The 18997-nt window shown below is 40.7% G+C and overlaps 1 protein-coding gene and 1 pseudogene across 1 annotated transcript in view; both read left to right on the top strand.

Moving 5' to 3' along the window:
• DOK5 (docking protein 5) overlaps positions 1-18997 on the top strand; it is a 154132-nt gene that overhangs the window by 20003 nt on the left and 115132 nt on the right. The window lies entirely within an intron of this gene.
• Positions 1405-2155, top strand: LOC136792484 (large ribosomal subunit protein eL21-like; annotated as a pseudogene).

The raw sequence follows: 18997 nt of genomic DNA, 5'->3' as shown, positions 1-18997 counted from the left end.
AGCTTCATTTAAAGTTTCAGGAGACTCAAGATCAAAGAAGTCAGAAGTTGTCCAGAATCACAGAAATGGTCAACCACCAAGCAGAATCTGAACTCCTGGCTGTGGTCCCAACGTCCATGCTATGGTCCTGTTACTAATACCAACACGGGTGCAGTGAACCCAGAATGCTGGTCCCTTTCATCAGGATGTTGTATGGAAGAGAAAGTGTGTTGAATCACGCATCACCCGCAGAGACTGCTTCTGGGATGTTCTGCCCCCGCTACAGTTACTATAGTACCGTTGAGTCAATATTAGTGGAATGATTGTTAAGTGAGAGGAGTCACCACTTCCATTGTCTCTGGCCAGTTTGAAAGGGCCTCTCTAGCATTGGTAAAATTAAGGCACAGAGAGATGAAATAATTTACCAAGGTCACACAGACGAGACACCCACATCTGTTTCTATGATTAACCACACTACTTGACTAAATATATAGCATAATGGTCAAATCTGGGTTTGAATTCAGTCTCAAACCTTTAAGATGTACCGTCATTGTCCTCATTTTACAGGTGAAGGATTTAGGCTTACAGGGAATGTGTAATCTACTCAAGGTTGCCCTGCTAGTACCAGGAAAAGCAAGAGGTTCAGACCTATGCCTTTCTCTGCTTAATCTTTACGATGCTAATGCAGGTCTCTAGATCCAGTCCTCGTAATTTTAATATTAGTAACAGGACTAGCTAAATGCTTTGAGTTACTACTGCAAGACTGCTTCTTTTAGATATTTTCTTGAACTACTCTTTACCCGATGCTCTGAAAATAAGAAACATGGAAGTTGCTAGTAAGGAAAAGACTAAGAAATGGATGTGAAGGAAACCAAAGTGAATGTCATGCAACTGACTTGAAAACCAATGGCAGGAGATTGCAGCTAGGTGTCTGAGCACTCTTTATGAGTTTATTCATTCCTTTAGAAAAGTAAACGAATAGTCTAAAGCTAGGTTCCATATATGGAATCTTTAGAAGAATTTTAATAACCAAGATCATCTCATTCAATATAGTAAACTAAATTTGAACACTGGACACAAAAAGAATAGGAGGGCTTCCCTGGTGGCGCAGTGGTTGAGAGTCCGCCTGCCGATGCAGGAGACGCGGGTTCATGCCCCGGTCCGGGAAGATCCCACGTGCCGCGGAGCGGCTGGGCCCGTGAGCCGTGGCCGCTGAGCCTGCGCGTCCGGAGCCTGTGCTCCGCAACGGGAGAGGCCACAACAGTGAGAGGCCCGCATACCGCACAAAAAAAAAAAAAAAAAAAGAATAGGAAAGAGCACATTGATGTCAATGAATGTTTTTCCTCTTTTTATTGTTATAGTTTTGCAAGGTTTTCCAATATCTTTCCCAGTAATAAAATGATATAGCCCTTTCGGCCAGAACCGCCATCTTCCAGTAATTTGCCAAAATGACCAACACAAAAGGAAAGAGGAGGGGCACCCGTTATATGTTCTCTAGGCCTTTTATTTTATTTTTTATTTTTTATTTTTTATTTTTATTTTTTTTTGCGGTACGCGGGCCTCTCTCACGGTCGTGGCCTCTCCCAGTGCGGAGCACAGGCTCCGACGCGCAGGCTCAGCGGCCATGGCTCACGGGCCCAGCCGCTCCGCGGCACGTGGGATCTTCCCGGCACGAACCCGCGTCCCCTGCATCGGCAGAAGGATTCTCAACCACTGCGCCACCAGGGAAGCCCCTCTAGGTCTTTTAGAAAACATGGAGTTGTTCCTTTGGCCACATACATGTGAATCTACAAGAAAGGTGAGATTGTCGATATCAAGGGAATGGGCACTGTTCAAAAAGGAATGCCCCAGAAATGTTACCATGGCAAAACTGGAAGAGTCCACAGTATTACCCATCGTGCTGTTGGTATCGTTGCAAACCAACAAGGGCAAGATTCTTGCCAAGAGAATTAATGTGCGTATCGATCATATTAAGCACCGTAAGAGCCGAGAGCGCTTCCCGAAACGGGTGAAGGAAAATGGTCAGGAAAAGAAGGAAGCCAAAGAGAAAGGTACTTGGGTTCAGCTGAAGCGCCAGCCTGCTCCAGCCACAGAAGCACACTTCGTGAGAACCAGTGGAAAGGAGCCTGAACTGTTGGAGCCCATTTCCTATGAATTCATGGCATGATGGGTGTAAAGAAAAGACCTGGACGATACAGATGTCTCTCTTGAGTAGAAGTGTTGTGTCCTCTCCCCCAAAGAACTATTTAAAGCACATTTTAATTGTGTCCGAATTCAGTGGGTGATGTCTTTACTTTTCAAATTTAGTGGATTTTCTTCCTGAAGGATGTGAGGTAGTTTGTCGTGCAATAAACTCCATTGGTTAATAAACTGCTAGATATTATTTATTAAAAAAATTACATAAACCTAATGCCCCAATACAAAGTTGTTATTTTAGTATATCTCGTTCCATTTTCCCCCCATGCTTCTAAAATTTCACATGGTTGCTGTGATTATATATTTACAATGTCATGTCCTGTGTATGTTTTAGAATGTATTGCATTATACACATTTTCTCAAATAATTACATAATCTTTCAAACCATAATTTTAAAGTCTGTGATACTCTGTTGAGTAGGTACATGATTACTTGATAGTTAAAACAGTTAAACTGTTTCAAATTCAAATAATGCCCAGGCCTATAACTTGGACCATCCATGTAAAGGACTGTTCCCTAATAATCAATGTGATTATAAGGCTAGAGAGTTTGAATATTTTTATGACCCTTGATATGCATCGCGAATTAACTTGCCCAAGATCCACAGCAATTGCTGTCAGCAATGTGTGAAGGGACAAAGTCCAGTTTTTAAGACGAGAAATCTAGCAGCCTGCCACCGACGACGCTGACGTTCTATTTGTTTTGCAGTCTTCCCTTCCCTGGTCACAGAACTTGGCTCGGGATCCCGAACTGAGTAATAAAGTCATACCTACAGTCCTCAGTGTAAGTTTCCACCCTTAGCATGAAGATATATACAGTATTTAGACTAATGACTTCCATCATTTAGACAGTCTGGAAATTCTTTAGCTCAGTTAGGAATTTCATTATAACCAGAGGAAAATTAAATATGCTGTTTGCAACGGTGAGCCGTGCTGTCTCCAGACCATTGAGAAACTACTGCCAAATGGGTCCAGTGACCATTTTGATTTTATTTGTTCCAAAACTGGAAAGAGGACCCATGATATCTGTTTCTGAATTTTGAGCAAATTTTAGTTCCTCAGCTGATACTCTGAATGCAATTTACTTGTTATACTTGCTGACAGCAGAGGGCATTGGATTTGGTTTTGTGGCTTATGCCCTTCATTAATTATATTCCATCGAGAAAGCGGTTTACATCTCCTATGAAGCTGGGAAAGTTAATAAAGAAAGAGTGTGTTCTTTCTAGTGAGTTCTGTCGTGAGTGAAAGTGCACCTCTGGTAACTCGTGGTATATGCGCGGCTCTATCAGAAACCACATCAGCAATTGAGACCTATTACATCAGTGACCTAATCATTCTTCTATTTTAAAATATTTGACGAACATACATTCATTGGCGGCTCCATGAATTCCACACATGCATTCACTTATTTAACACCTTTTTATTTAGTGCCTACTATGTGTAAGGCTCAGTTCTCGGTACTAACAGATAAATGGTGGATCAAAGGAAACTGGAAAATATATTAATGATAAATGTACTCATTTAACCCATAATTAATATTACTATAATAATTTTATATATGATATTAAAAATATAGTAATATTTTTAATGTTAAATTATATGCTATTTAAAAATCTTATAGGTATTCACAAGGCTCAAAATTCCAGAATTAAAACTAAAAAAAAATACACCTCAAAAATTCTCTCGTCCCTTTCCCCAAATTTATCCAAATAGGCAATTAATGTTATAGTTTCTTATGGTTTTTATTTTTTCAACTGTATTTCAGGCATATATCAACATATACATATATGCATATGTAGATAAGCTTATATATATGTTATTTTGTATACTCCTTTTCCCCCGCATATATGGTGTACATACTATATATATTATTCTGCACCTACCTTGTGTTATTTAATAAATTTGGAAATCTCTCCTCATCATTACTTAAAGATCAGTCTCATTTCTTTTTTTCTGGTGCATAGTATTCCATTGTGTTAAATATTCTATTAATTTGGAATTCTTAAGTTTATTATCTCCTTTTTATTATTATAAATAGTACTGCAAATAAAATTTTTGTACATAAGTTTTATTCCTTTAGATCTTTTTTCTTGATGAGTGAAATTGCACATTAAAAGTGTGACAATTTTTCTGGCTATCGAAAAGTGTTTTTCAAATTATAACCTGGAAGTATTGATCCACAGTATGTATGGAATACTATATTTTGTGTAAAAAAGGAGGGGGATAAGGCTGTATATTTACATTTGTGTGTATATGCTAGCATTTGCATAAGAAACTAATGAATGTAGTTGCAAATAGGTGAAAGGGACTGGTTCAGGGCATATAAAACAGATAGGGAGGCTAATCAATATATACAACTGAAATCATTTTGAATTTTGAACCATGTGAATGTTCACTTTTAAAAATAATAAAATTTCAATTCTAATTAAAAATAATAAAATTTCAATTTTAACTATAAAATTAAAAAGTGAAGTGTAATTCTCTGTTATATTGCCATTTTCAATCTGTGAATATGAATGGCTTTTTTTTTTAATACTGGGGTATCCAAAAACAGTACCATTAAGTGAAATTTATCACAAAGTAAACTTGGTCATGGAACTTGTTCACTGATAGGATCTAATTCAGAGGTTTGCTGCTTTTATCCCTAACTCTTTTTTAAAAAATATTTTATTAGATTATAGTTGATTTACAATATTGTGTTACTTTCTGCTGTACAACAAAGTGAATCAGTTATACATACACATATATCCACTCTTTTTAGATTCTTTTGCCATATAGGTCATTACAGAGTACTGAGTAGAGTTCCCTGTGCTCTACAGTAGGTCCTTATCAGTTATCTATTTTATATATAGTAGTGTGTATATGTCAATTCAATCTCCCAATTTATCCCTGCCTCTCTCCCTCCTGGTTTAACTCTCAAAAAGAAGGGAAAAATAATAGGGTGTTTCCAAATCATCAGTCATTCACACACCCCTTCCACAATCTTTGTCATAGCTATGGACCACTTACTAGTTTTTCTTTAAAATGAGTTATTTTCTTTATGTGGAAATTTTATAGAACTGCCATTCATGAAGAAAACCAATATCATTTTCCATAAGAGAAGCTATATTAGCGGAGGCTTTATCAGAGAAGCAGAACCACCAGGAGATATTTCATCAGGAATTTATTTTCAGGATTAGTTCTTACAGAATTGTGGGAGCTGGTTTACAGAGCAGGTGTGCCTGATGCTGGAGCCTGACATCAGCAGCGAAGACGGACGTGACGTCGGGGAAACAGAGACCAACTGGAAGCCATGTGGCTGGGATGGAAGCCTCTGATTGGCTAAGTCTCCAGTCCACCATCTTCAGCAACGAGGGCGTCCTGCAAGGCGGAAATGGGAAGGTGGCGCCCATCATCACGGAGCTAGACAGACACTTGGCCCAGGTTACTGAGGGGCTTAAGGAGGATCTGGCAGGAGCTGAAGAAGCTGCAGTGCAGCTGTTTCCTCACGCCCACCAGGTGAACCCTCAGATCTCAGACTGTACATGAGCAACGCCCTGTGCTGAGCCTCCAAAGTGTAGAAATAATATGCTGCGGGCTTCCCTGGTGGCGCCGTGGTTGAGAGTCCGCCTGCCGATGCAGGGGACACGGGGTCGTGCCCCGGTCCGCGAGGATCCCACGTGCCGCGGAGCGTCTGGGCCCGTGAGCCGTGGCCGCTGAGCCTGCGCGTCCGGAGCCTGTGCTCCGCAACGGGAGAGGCCACAGAGGTGAGAGGCCCGTGTACCGCAAAAAAAAAGAAATAATATGGTGCGGCTTCACTTCCTCCTTCCAGATCTTGTGGTCCACACTAACTCGGACCTGTGGAGGAAAGGCAATTCTTTGAAAAGTTATTTCTCGCTTAACTGGGTTGGCATAATATGAATCCACCACAAAAGTAAATACAATAAAAGTAAGTGGGGAAGGGGAGGGTGGGACAAATTGGGAGATTACGTTTGACATAAATACACTACCATGTGTAAAATAGATAGCTAGTAGGAACCTGCTATATACAGGGAGCTCAGCTCGGTGCCCTGTGACCACCTAGAGGGGTGGGGTGGGAGGGAGGTCCAAGAGGGAGGGGATATAAGTATACATATAGCTGATTCACTTCATTGTACAGCAGAAACTAACACAACATTGTAAAGCAATTATCCTCCAATAAAAAAAGTAAATGCAATAAAAACCAAACAATATTATTGAATTCTAACTAGACACATCACTCCATGAAGGCACTGATCCTGAGGCTTTCTCTTTGTTGCAAAGGAAGATGAGCAAGTTTTAGAGACCTTTTAGAGTCATTACTACCGACTGACTGGAATGTTCTCCATGACTCATTCAGAAGGACTGGAAAGGCAACATGAGTATCTTTCTCACTGTGAGGTTCCATGTTGTTTAGTTCCTTTCCCAATATAATTTCTCCCAATCCTCTCATGATTTAAGGAATACATGGTGGTGAATGGAGATGGGGTCATGCTTTGCATGCTCTTCTCTACATTTCTACTTCTTAAGTGAAGGTAATGGCAACGGCGAGGACAATATGGTAGACAGGAGGGAAAAGAGCAAGGCCAGATGTGATTTTATCATCTGTGGACCCAGTTCATTGAAGCCCTGTCACACATCAAGGGCAAGGATTACCTGCATCAAAGCCTTGTTGGCTTTTGAGGTGGTGGGCGAGAAACAAGCACAGTCTGGCTCTGATCTCAGAGGGTTTGGTGGTCTTCCTGGTACACACTGGGGAATGTGGGGAGGCTGAGAGGCTGAAGAAGCCTCACGACTTTGAGTCTCTGAGGCACCTCCTTTGTCAGTGTGGATGGAAGCAGCCAGGGGCTGGCTTCTCACTGAGATGCTTCCACTTCTTATTTGTCCCCTTGGTGTCTCTCAGGTCTCTCTTGGTTTCCCAGCATCCTTGAATACCCCTCTCCCGACTGCACAGGTTCTAATCGGTTCTGCAGTTGACCAGCTAAGTGGTCTTGGGCAAGCCACTTAAAGGTCCTGATAAATTAGGGATATTATACTTTCCAAATCATTGGGCAGTTGTGAGATTTAAATCAGGGGTTGGTAAACAGCGAATCCACGGGGCAAATATGCCCTTTCCTCTTCCCTAGTTTTGCAAATACACTTTTATTGGAGCACTGCCATGCCTGTTGGTTTATGTATCGTCTGTGGCTTCTTTCACCGAACACAGCAGAGTTGAGTAATTGTGACAGAGAGAGACCTTATGGCCCACAGAGCCTAAGATATTTACTGAGGAAGAGCACCGACCACTCGATTAAATAAGTTTGTACATATAAGTTCAATTCAAATGCTTATTGGCTACTATGTTTAGGTATTGGACGTACAAGAGGGAAGATACACAGACAAAGACGTCTACACTCACGGAGCTTACACTCTAGTGAAGGTGTCAGACTAAGCATTAAAAAAAGGTGAACTATATGTCAAGTGGTGATCAGTTCTATGGAGAAAAAAATCAGGAAAGGGAGAGAAAGAGTGTGTGTGTGTGTGTGTGTGTGCGCGTGTGTGTGTGTATACGGCGTAAGTTGCAATTTTAACTGGGGTGATCAGGAAAGAAAGTATCGTTTATGCAGCGACTGGAAGGAGGTGGGGAATGGAGCTGTATGGACACGTGAGGAGGAATGTTCCAGGTAGAAGGGACAGCAGGGCAAAAGGACAAAAGCTCTGAGGTAGGAGTGTGTTGGGAGTGTTCAAAGACAAGCAGGGAGGCCAGTGTACCTGAAGCAGAGTGAGTAGCAAGAGAGGGGTAGAAGATAAGGTCAGTGAGGTTGGACTTCGTTGGCCAACGCAAGGATGTTGCATTTTGTACTGAGCATGAGAGAGGGAAGACGCTAGATGGTGGCGAGCTGGAGAATGGTGTGCATCGGGTTACATTTTATTTTATTTTTATTTACTTTTAAATTTTTGGGCCACACCACTCGGCATGTGGGATCCTAGTTCCCTGACTAGGGATCGAACCTGCGTCCCCTGCCTTGGAAGCACAGAGTCTTTGTTGGCCGCTGGACCACCAGGGAAGTGCCTGGGTTACATTTTAAAAGCATCGCTCTGGCTGTCTGCAGAGGATGCCAGCAGGAGCCAGGAGTTCATATGGCAGCTGTTGCAGTGCTCTGGGCGCTTGGACCAATTTTATAGCTGTGGAGGTGGTGAGAAGCAGTCAGGTTCTGGACCTGTTGTAAAAATAACCATAGGAGGATTTCCTAGCAGACTAGAAATGCACAGGGGGAAAAGAAGTCAGGGATGACTTCAATACTTTGATTTGGTCAACTGGAAGAATGAGATTATCATTAACTGAAATGTGGGAAAATAGGGGATAGGGCAAGTTTTGAAGCAAAGATTAAGAATCAGAATTGAACATGTTAATTTTGAGATGTCTATTAAAGACCCAGGTGGGACTATAAATGCTTAGAATAACGCCTGCCACATAGTAATAACTGATAAATGTTAACTGTTGTGTATGATATATATAAACTTAATATAAAATTATATATGTATAGAAATACCTACTATGTGTCAGCATTAGAGAAACAACAATGATTGTGTTCCCATCCCTGTCCTCATGGTGCTGGGTGGGGTGACAGATAAATCCTCGGAGAAAATATGTGAGATCACTGGTCTGGGGCATTGCAGCTTTGCGGGAATCACACAGACTCTGCCTGGGCCCAAATCATGATTTCTATGAAATTAGTCACTTGCAGTTTACTTAATCTCTCCATATCCCCGTCCTCATCTATAAAATAGAGATATCAACTTTATTTTTTATAATGCATCTAAGTGCTCCGTAAACACTATCTTAGGACAAAAGGTGCTGTAAAATTATTCATTCGTTTCACAAATACTTGTTGAGTATTCACCATGTGCCAGGAGCTTGCATGGCATTGATGGTATAATGTGAATAAGACAGATGAAGACCCCACCTTTAAGGAGATCCTAGGGAAGCTGAGGTGGGGAACAGATGGCAAATAAATGAAAATGGTAGGTCAAGCTAAAAATTACACGGAAAATTTTTAAAAATGTATGTTCTAGAGCTACACTGTCCAGTAGAAATATGAAGCAAGCCATACATGTGAGCCACATGTGCAATTTTAAATTTTCTAGAAGGCATGTTGAAAAAGTGCAGTGAAACAGGTGCAGTTAACTTTAATAATTTGTTTAATCCAATATATGGAAAATGTTATTTTAACATATAATAAATATAAAAAAATTAGTAAGACATTTTACATTCTTTTTTCTACTGAGCCTTCAAAATCTGGCATTTGATTTATTAGAGCATATTTCCATTTGGTCTAGTCACATTTCAAGTGCTTGAAAGCTACTTGAGGCCAATGGCTGCTATGTCGGACAGCATAGGTCTTTAGAGTGACTGGGTGTCTGCTTTAGATTGAGTGGTCAGGGAAAGCTGAGACCTGTGACAAGAAGGATCAGCCATGCAGAGATTTGGGGGAAGCCCTTCAGTGTAGAAGACAGAACCAGGCAAAGAGCCTAGGTCGAGAATGGGCTTCCTGTGGTAATTGAGAACAGATCAATGAAGTCAGTGGGGCCAGAGCCCAGAGGACAAAGGGGGAGATAGACATATGAGGTTGGAGAGCTACATGGGGCCAGATCTTCTAGGAATTCAGAGTCCGTAGTGAGGAGTGTGGATGAATTCTAAGTGTGTTGAGAATCATTGAAAAGGTTTAAGTAAGAAATGATATGATCAAGCTATTGCTGGCTGCCATGGTGAGAGATGAAAGTGGAATAGTAAGAGGCAAGAGTGGAAGTAGAATAGAATGCTCCTGTTGGAGAATGGAAGTCGTTGGAGATGTATCTAGTCCAGCTTTGGAAGGTCCAGGGTGACTTGGAGGAAGTATGTCATACAGAGGACTTGTCCAGGCCAAGTTGGGGATTGTAAGACACAGAGAGTGTTTTAGACCCATAGTCTTTGAACTTTTTTGATTACATAATTCATTCAATTAAAAAAAGCAAATCCGAATATTTTAATATTTATTCCTCTACATGTGTTCTATTTTCAATCCATATACTATGGTATTATATTTTAGAAAAACTTTTCTTATTTATTCCAGACATACATAAGTAAATACAAGTTGTAAAATGTTTTCCTTCACTTCGCTGCACTCTGTTTTGGAAACGACTGTTCTAGACAAAGGGAATTGCACAGGCAAAGGCCTGAAGATAGAACAAAGCACGACCCAGGTGGGGAATGGCAGTAGCTCAGCACATCTGGAGGGAACAGTGTAAGTAGGGAGGTGGGTGCAGTGACGGTGAGGGAAGTGTTCAGAGCTGTTTCTGGAGAGCTGCGTAAGGGCTAGGTCATGAAGAGCTTATACGCTGTGGGAAGGATTTTGATAGATAATCTAAACACCTATATGACTGGAGGCCATTGGTGGGTTTCAAGCCCAAGAGGGTACCTAGCATTTTGGTAAGCACTTTACCTTCATTTTCTCATTTCATTTGTCTCTAACAGGTGCAATGCAAGAACAAGTGGAAGGGTTTAAAGCAAGGTGATGACAAGAACATTGATTATTAATTAGAATATTCTCCTTTCTCTCCCCTCCACTTTCTCTAATTAAATTCTGTAAGTTGAACTCATGCTGGTAAAGACCACAGCCTGGAGCACAGAGAGAGTTTTCATTCCAGGGCAGACTGCACGCCAGCTCACCCTGACCCCTACCTCCAAGGCTCCAGAAGAAAAACACTGCCTGGGGGCTAATCCAGTAAAAACTGTCCAGTTCTACCAAGACGTAGAAACGTCCATTGGAAGCTTTCGGACAAGAGTTTGGACGTTTTTTAAAAAATACTGATTTACATTTCCTTTTATTTACGTTCTTTGCTTACACAAAATTTCCTGGAAATGATTTTACTCTAAGAAGCAGAACTATTCCTTTTCCTTTGCCGGCAGGTTCTCTTTTTTGCCTTCCTTGATGAGGCAGGCTGGTGTGAAAGGGGCTGTTTCTCTATCCACAAATGCTCAGTAATTAACAGTCACACATTATGCCTAATCCTAAAATATATGTACATGAAATAACATAACATTTTAAAAAAGCCTATTTTAAACTTTGTACTTGTACAATTTTTAGCTTCTGATTAGAATTAAAGGGAGAATTAGCCCTTTCGTGTTAAGTTTCTAGTCATGGTGAACAGAGGTGTTTTATTGCTAATCTATTTAAACCACAGCCAGAGATGTATACTCAGAAAATCACTTTATCATAATGACTAATTGGAAAATGGACAATGCTGTTGGAACATTGAGAGAAATAGCATTCGGGCTTTCAAAGTGGGTACAACATAGGACCCCGTGGCCTGGTTTAAGAGAGGACATTTCTCCTTCCTGATCTGCAGGAATCCAGTTAGCCCGTTCCCCCGTCTGCTTTGCTCTAGTTCATTTACATTGCCCCAGGTTGTGCTGGATCGAAAGGCTGCCTGGCTTTGTGCGATCCCTGGGCCAGAATTAACTCTCCCTGCTTGGCCACTGGGAGCACAGTGCTCCTCCCCCCACCCCCCAAATTCATCCAGTTGATTTCACTTCTGGGATTCTGGAGTTGAAAGAGCAGCCCGTTGCAATGGGAATGAGCCAGAGGGCAAGGCTGGCTTGATCACCACTGTCTGGCCATGGTGTTCAATGTGACAACACAGAATAACAGCATTTGTGTCTGAGGATGGTCAGAGCCACCGGACTCCAACAACAACAGCAATGATAATAGCTACCATTTAATGGGTATTTTCTTTTTCTTTTTTTAAATTGAAGTATAGTTGATTTACAATATTGTATCATCAATAGTTTGGGGTGTACAGCAAAGTGATTCAGTATATATACATATATATTTTTCAGATTATTTTCCATTATAGGTTATTACCAGATATTAAATATAGTTCCCTGTGCTATATAGTAAACCCTTGTTGCTTATCTGTTTTTTTTTTTTTTTTTTTTGTATGCGGGCCTCTCACTGTTATGGCCTCTTCTGTTGCGGAGCACAGGCTCTGGACGCACAGGCTCAGCGGTCATGGCTCACGGGCTCAGCCGCTCCGCGGCATGTGAGCTCCTCCCGGACCGGGGCACGAACCCGTGTCCCCTGCATCGGCAGGTGGACTCTCAACCACTGCGCCACCAGGGAAGCCCACTTATCTGTTTTATATCTAGTAGTTTGTATCTGTTCCACCCATACTCCTAATTTATCCCTCCCCCCACCTTTCCTCTTTAGTAGTATTCTTTCATATTGAAATCTTCACTTGGCTTTACTATTTCAAAAATGCATAGTTTTTAAAAAATAGAAATGCTATGAAGGGTAAACTCTGTCAGTGATATAGACTTGATTTTGGCCTCAGTCTTTGTGTAGTTACTGTACCATGGTTCTGGAGAAGTCGATCATAAGAGGATCAGCAGCTGGAGGTGGAAGAACAGGATATAAAGTGATAAAGGAGAGAGGAGCAAGAGCAAGCTTTTGTGCAGTGCTGAGCATGTTTCAGAAATTTTGCATCAATTATTTGTTCCTCATAACAAGCCTGTGATGTAGGTTTGTTTCCTAGATGCTGCTGGACATCTAATTGATACTCTCTTCTCCCTCTTATTTACCAACATATCCCAGGTTGTTTGGGGTCATGGTATACCCAGCTAAAGTAACCAGCTTCTTGGCTGGGGCTCAGTCACTGGATGGGGCTAATGGTAAAATGCTTTAATAAGGGGCAGAGTCAGCCGGCAACTTCTCTTACCCTTTTTTCAGGGTGTTAACATGGAGATGTTACTGGAGGTTGAGCAGCCACTTTGGGACTATGAGCTGATATACTTGGTTTTCTGTTACATTCAGCTGAATGCAACTCCCAGTAAGTAGAATAATAGTAATAGGAGTTTCTTGAGCTTCAGCGGAGTGTGTGCTGTCTGCCAGGCAGTGTGCCAAATGGTTTATATTCATGATTTCATTTACCTTACTTAATGATCCTCACTACAGCCATATAGCTAATGATACTTACAGTGATACCCCTATTTTACAAATGAGGAAACTGAAGCTTAGAGATTATAAGTTACTTGTCCTTGAGTGATTAAGTGTGAACATAGGTCTGTTCCACAGCAAAGCTTCTGCTCTTAAGAAGATAGGTTGACCTTTTATAATGAGCTTGTGTTACGTTGGCAGGTAAAAGTGAATGAAATAATAAGCTAAAAAAAAAATATAAGCAAAAACTCTGCCTCCTGGGGCATGCTCATAGCTATATGCGATTTCAGGAGAAACATGGGTATCATATATTCCATTTGACAAAGTAAAGAGCAGAGAAGTTAGTTAAATTCTTTTGTCCCAAATCTTAAAACTGGTCAGAATTTGCCTGAAGTCAAGAATGGCTTCTAGAATTTGGGAAATCTAATCCCAGTTCTTAATACCGCTTAACTGGTTGTGGGCTAATAAACTAGCAGTGGGAATTAGCTGCTCCTTTCCATTGTTCATCATTACCTCTCTATCACTGATGACCTTGTGAGTCTGTCCTTTTCACCTCCATATCAGTGGTAAGCACTTTACTCCTGGTGAGAGGGATGGCTCAGGGTAGAGGAAATACATGCTTTGGTTTCAGAAACATATGTTCAAATCGCGTCTCTGCCACTTCACTTTGTAATCAAGTTACCTAACCTCAGAAACTCAGTTCTATAAAGCGGGAATAGCCATGAGACCTAGCCAGTAGGGCTGTTGTGAGAATTATGGGAATTAATGGGTAATTGACAGATAGTAGATGATCAGTAAATATTAATTCTAGATGACTGACACCTGGTAAGTACTCAAAAATGAGCTGTGATTGTCGAAGACATTATTCTAAAAAGTCAAAAACTCAGAAGCCCGTGGGGCAAATTGCCACATAAATAAGTGAAGAAGGCTGGGTAGGGATTTGGTAAAATTGCATCTACCCTCTCTCAGGAGGCAGACACTTCTCATATCCAGCCCAGGGATCTGGCTTTGTCATTTCTTTCAATTTTTAAAGCAAAATCTGAAGTCCAATTCTGTGTGAAACTTGATTATAAAATATTAGTTTGTTTACATATGTTTAAATGTTCTGTGAGCAAAACAAACAAACAAACAAATCTCCATATGCCTTTGCAGGCTGCCATTTTGCCACCACTGATCATTCATTTATTTCATTGATCCATTCAACAAGCTGTGGAGAGGCTTCCGGTAATTCAGAAGTGAGTCACAAAAATGGCCAGAGAATAAGACTTTCAAAGGAAGATAAAAGACATTGAGATTATTAATGTTGGAGAAGAGTGGGCTGTGGGTTGACTAATTAATAGTTTTTAAATACATGAAGGGATTTTAAACAGTTGATGTCGACTAATTATCCTCTGTCTTTTAGAGAGTAGTACAAAAAGAAAATGGATTCATTTCAAGGAGAATCATTATGAATGAATGTGAAAAAAATTCTGGTTACTGGGAGTTACTAAGTTTTCGACAGAACAGGAGAAAAGGCTGTGGACCCTTATTTTGTAAAGACCTTAAAGAAATAGGACAGGTTATTGGAGGGATTTGTTTGTACAGTTTGGATGATGTTGGAATGACCCCTCTCCCGCATTTGGAATGCTGAGGCTTCGATTACTTATTCTGAAGGGATTCAATAGCTGCAACCAACCTTTTGCACTCAGTGCAAGGTTCAATTCAAGAGAAGTCCTTAGGGATTTTGGATTCTGATTACTTGAGAGTCTTCTGTCCCTCATATGCCATAACTGCTCCAGTTACTGGACACGTGCTTTGAATAGAGGGCTCCTTTCGGAGATACAGAAATGAAGTTTCCCCTGGGGAAGTCACATCTCCCAGCTTGACGAATGCCAACTTGACGCTTTCCTCCTCTTTCATTATTCTGAATAATTCTGCAAAGCCCTCCTCCATTCCATGCTGTACTGAGCATGAGAATTTGCCTTTTCCACTTGTCAAAAGATGTCAAGAGTTTCTAGGAGTCCACGGTCGTACTTCAGTTTTCAGACAGAAGAGGAATTCCAACAGTTCGAGAAATGGCAGTAGATCTCTTCTTGTACTAACTTTGGTTCAGGTGTGCTTTAAAAATTTGAAGCTTAACAGTGTTAAATATTCTCTTTCCTTTTGCTGAAGAACTGCAAGTTATTTTAAAATATATGGAGGGTTGCCTAGTAACTACAGCTTCACTGGCTGTGTAAGACAGGTTTTTTTTTTTTTTTTCTCTCTCTATTTTTGCTACAGAAGGGCTGTCAGGGAAGAGTAATGGGAGATGGGGTTCATCGAGAAATGAATGAAAAATAAAGTGACTTTTGGGAGTTTGGGGTCACATAAAACTGATGTTAGAGGGCACATGTAACACTAGGTTTGTGTCTGAGGCAATGAACAAGTTCAAGGAAATCATCTTCTACTTTATCTTTGCTTATGCTGAATAGTTTGAGTGAAGTGTATCATAGGGAATTATGAAAATATCCTCTTTCTTCTTCTTTCTCTCTGTCTCTCCCTTCTTCTCTTCTTTCTCCTTCTCATTCTTCTTTATTTCAGTGTAATTGTCTTCTTGGGCTGCCGTAAAGAATACTGCAGACTGGGCAACTTAAACAGCAGAAATTTATATTCTCACGGTTTTGGAGGCTAAGTTCAAGATCAAAGTGCCAGCAGGGTTGCTATCTGGTGTGAGGACTCTCCTTCTTGCTTGTAGGTGGCTGCCTTCTGCTGTATCCTCACATGGTCTTTCTTCTGTGTTGGCAGGGAGAGAAGGATGTTTGGTGTTTCTTCCTCTTCTTATAAGGACACCCATCCAAGTGGATCAGGGCCCCACCCATACGATCCCATTTAACACAAATCACCTCCTTAAAGGCTGTCTCCAAATACAGTCACATTGGGAGTTGGGGCTTCAACATGTGAGTCTGGGGAGGACACAGTTCATTCCACAGACAATAGTGTAGGTAATCTTAGTGTTCTGTGGACCTGACTTCAGGCTTTGAGATACGAGTTAGAAGTAATTGTTTTCATAACTGAGTTTATGTCTCTTCCTAATTCTTCTTTTAGTCTAGTGGGAAACAATTAACCACTGATTAAGGTGAAAAGCCACTGATCAAGATGTTATTACTGAGTTAAACCAGGTTTGGAACTAACTTACTGAGCTGAATGTTGAACTTTGCAGAGTTCTGTGGGGATTATGGGAGTTTTATTAACTTACAGTAGTACTTGGTGCATCTTTCTATACCCAAGGATCATTTGTGTTTCTCTGTTTGTTTCCTTTCCTTCCATTTTTACTTCTTCCTCTTTTTTTTTTTGACACAGAAAGAAGAAAACTGAGGGAAAATGCAATTTAAGTTAATAGAACTATTAGTACTGTGTGATACAGGAAACCTAGACTTCATTTATTTAACAAATATTTATTAGGTACCATCTCTGAGCCAGACACATGTATTCAGTGTATTATGATGAACAAGACAAGCAAGGTACCTGCCCCTAGAACGTTCCTCCCCAGTGTATGAAATCTCAGTCTTCTAAAACTATAAGCGTGCTAGACTTTGAAACAAGTGTTTTTTCTTTTTTTTTTTTAGTTAAAAATTATAGGTTTATTTTTTTATTTTGAAAAAGACATAAAAGTCAAAAAAGCAAAAATAAAAACCCAAACAACCAGGTATATCAATAATTGTGACATATGTGATTAAATATATATATATATATACACACATATTTATGTATATATACATATATGTGCATATATATATATATATATATGAAATTACATGAAGAAAAAGCTTAGTAAGATGTTTGAAACCAAGGCTGGGCTTGAACAGATTTCTAGTGGAATACAACTAAAAGTTTTGCTTTAAGTGTCTAGGCAATATTTGGCAATGTTTAAGAAATTATGACCACTCTTCTATATCCCATTTGCAAAGGTCAGCAAAATAGACTTCAAGACATGTTTTTTCAGCAGGGTAGTTTGGGTAATGATCCTGTTTCCTTACAAACAACTACTTACCTCATCCACTATGTTGATGTCTTCCTGTCTTTAAGAGTGTGATGAATACAAGGGTGAGTGAACTATGGTAATACAGAGAATACGACAGTATACAAATATTGAAGCATCCATTTAAAGCAGAAGAGGGGACTTCCCTGATAGTCCAGTGGTAAAGAATCCACCTTCCAATGCAGGGGCGCGGGTTTGATCCCTGGTCGGGGAACTAAGATCCCACATGGCGCATGGCAGCTGAGCCTGTGCGCCACAACTACTGAGCCCTCGTGCCTCAACTAGAGAGCCCATGTGCCGCAAACTACAGAGCCCATGTGCTCTGGAGCCTGCGCGCCACAACCAGAGAGAGAAAACCCGCAATAGAGAAAAGCCTGGTGGCCGCAACAAAGAGCCCAGGTGACGCAGCGAAGATCCCACATGCCACAGCTAAGACCCAACGCAGTCAAAAATTAAAAAAAATTTAAAATAAAATAAAATTTAAAAAATTTAAAAAAAAAGCGAAAGAGAATTCCAAGTCTGAAAATCAGCCAAGGGTAGTTGTACTACTGATACTAGTGAAAACATCCTGAGACTTAGTAAATGTTAGTATACCACTCCTTTTTATATGCATAATAATCTCAGGTAAAATATCTGAGTAATTTGTAACGTAAAACCTCTATAAGTTTTACCATAATGTGCCTTTTTCTTTTCTTTGCTCTACTTTTCTTCTTTGCCTATTTCTAAGGCTGCCAGTGAACACCCTCTGGAATTGCTTAGGAAACAAGGGTTTTTTAGGGAAGGTAAAATGCATTAATAGTTTTAACAGAGGTCTGGGCTGGTTCACGATGGTTTTAGGTATGATGTAGGCGCTGTATGTTTTAGAGAAAGCCAGCTGCCATCTAACCTTTTGGAGAGACCATGACCTTGTTCTTTCTACTAACTGTTCTTCAGAGTTCGTGTTAGGAACACAGCCTTGGAAGGGATGCACAAGTTTTCTGGGTTCCTTTGAAGCCCCATGCCATGATCACAACTTCCTTCTCTTTTCTGTGCATGGCTGACTCCGTTTCTCAATTTCCACCCAGTTGATTACTCCTCACTCTGATTTGGGAACATATGCTGCGGTAATACTTTATTATTAACTTTAATTGTGTGAATAGTGCATAGTACATTCTCGTAGGAAGTTAAAATATTACAAATACCTGTCAAGGCTAGTGTCCCTTGGCAGTATCATCCTGCCTTTAACTCCCTACCAAGGGGTGGCCATTGTTATCAGCTATTACCTATGGTTTCTAGGTATTTGCATAAATATGTGTATCCCTAGAAATACAGTTCTTTGGGACATGTGTTCTTTCATTTAAACGATATCCTATATGGAGTGTACTGCAAGGTATTTTATTTACTTACCTAGGGAGAAACACGTGTATAAGCAGAGATATAGTGGGATGACTATTGCATCATGGCTTGTAGTGGTATAAATTAAAAACAGCAGGGCTTCCCTGGTGGCGCAGTGGTTGAGAGTCCGCCTGCCGACGCGGGGGACGCGGGTTCGTGCCCCGGTCCGGGAGGATCCCACATGCCGTGGAGCGGCTGGGCCCGTGAGCCACGGCCGCTGAGCCTGCGCGTCCGGAGCCTGTGCTCCGCAACGGGGGAGGCCACAGCAGTGAGAGGCCCGCGTACCGCAAAAAAGACAAAAAAACCAGCATATAAGTCCATTAATAGAGGAGTGGCCAAATAACTATTAATTGTGTGTACTGTGGGATTCTATACAGTTTTAAAAAGAACGAAAGAGATACAGAACGAAATACACACGTACATATACTGACCTGGAAAAGTCTTCTTTGTACTCTTTGCATCATATCCATGTTTCCTTTAAATCATTTATGGCACAACAC

This window comes from Kogia breviceps, chromosome 14, assembly GCF_026419965.1.
Source record: "Kogia breviceps isolate mKogBre1 chromosome 14, mKogBre1 haplotype 1, whole genome shotgun sequence".
NCBI classification, from domain to species: domain Eukaryota; kingdom Metazoa; phylum Chordata; class Mammalia; order Artiodactyla; family Physeteridae; genus Kogia; species Kogia breviceps.
The sequence above is the reverse complement of the archived record's forward strand: the minus strand, read 5'-3'. Positions and strand labels throughout refer to the sequence as shown.